General features: G+C 46.9%; 1 protein-coding gene across 1 annotated transcript in view; it reads left to right on the top strand.

Annotated features, from left to right (window-relative positions):
• WHAMM (WASP homolog associated with actin, golgi membranes and microtubules) overlaps positions 1–1,346 on the top strand; it is a 16,964-nt gene that overhangs the window by 10,735 nt on the left and 4,883 nt on the right. The window lies entirely within an intron of this gene.

Below are 1,346 nucleotides of genomic sequence, written 5' to 3'. Positions count from 1 at the left end.
ACTGACCTTTCAGTTAGTAGCCCTTTGCTTAACGCACGGCACCACTCAGCTCTTTGTAAAAATAGGTGGTTGTGGGGCTAGGTTGAGTAGGTTCATGACACTTGTTGAGCCCAGAGAAGCTCTTAAAGACTTGAAGGGCTGCCATGAAGGAAAGGACTTTGTTTGCCTGGCTGTATAAGGCAGGGTGTAGCCGTCAGTCACAGCTACATGCCCAGTGGGAGCCCTTTAGATGGTTGGGGGAACCTGAAGTCAGGGCAGGAAGGACCACCACTGGAGTTAAGGAACCCTCAGGCCAGAGGTTCTGGGATTCTCCCCATGTTGGCGTGTTCTTTCTAGGATGTGGCAGGCTGACTGCTGCATGGCTCGTGTCTGCGTCCTCGTATTGGGTCCTTGTGTCCATTACTCGCTGTTTGTTCTGAAAGAGAGACTTAGAAGAACGGGACAGAGAGGAACTGCTTTGAGTTTATCATGCATTCTATTTTTCGTTGTTGAGATCTGCACAGATCGTCCCACATTTTGCGTCTCTTTTACTAGATTTTCCCCACTTAAGTTGTGTTTTTCAGGTACACTTGGATCCACGGTGGCGTCCACACAGCTCGGTCATTGTGCTGTGTTTATTGATCGTCAGTGCCTTCTTTAGGGACCCTCCTCTCGAGATTCGTTCTTTGTGAAGTTAGGAGTTTATTAAACGAATACCTGAGCAAATAGAAATTTATTTTTAAATGTACACTTACATTTAAAATTCACTCCAAGCTTGTAAACTGCATTACAGAAACACTCACAGCCCCCGTGACCACAGTCAGTGTGGATGTCGACCCGTTGCCCGTGTGGTGATCATGTATGATGTCCGTTATTTTGAATCCTGTCCTTGTGATTTCACACGGTAGCATGTGTTCAGGGTGTTTAGGGTTCTCACTGGCTGCCTCATGTGTGGAAGACATTTGCCACCCTGTCAAGCAACTTCCTACTGTTGGTATTGGGAGGTTCTGAGTTTCCATGCCGACCGTGATGATGACTGTGCGCCTCCGTGTGTATTGTGTTACAGAGAAGACGCTGCTCGATGGAAGGACAGGAAAGCTTGCTGTAGGCATACTGAAAGATAGATTTGGCAGCAAGGACAAAACGAGAAGGGCCCGTGTTGTGAATTCAAACCGCCCGCACGTAGACACTCGCCAGGGTTCTCATACTGAAAGAAAGGTCTGTACAGTGAACCCTCGTTTATCGCGGTTAATCCGTTCTAGACCCTACCGCGATAAATGAAATTCCGCGAAGTAGGATTCCTTATTTGTAAATCAAATATTTTCGTAGTTAGAGCATAGAGGACATGAAAAAACACCCTTTAGTCA

Source organism: Echinops telfairi, unplaced genomic scaffold (genome assembly GCF_000313985.2).
Source record: "Echinops telfairi isolate 266 unplaced genomic scaffold, ASM31398v2 ScPeMD7_7;HRSCAF=31, whole genome shotgun sequence".
In the NCBI taxonomy this organism is placed as follows: Eukaryota; Metazoa; Chordata; class Mammalia; order Afrosoricida; family Tenrecidae; genus Echinops; species Echinops telfairi.
This window is presented reverse-complemented; position numbering and strand designations above follow the sequence as displayed.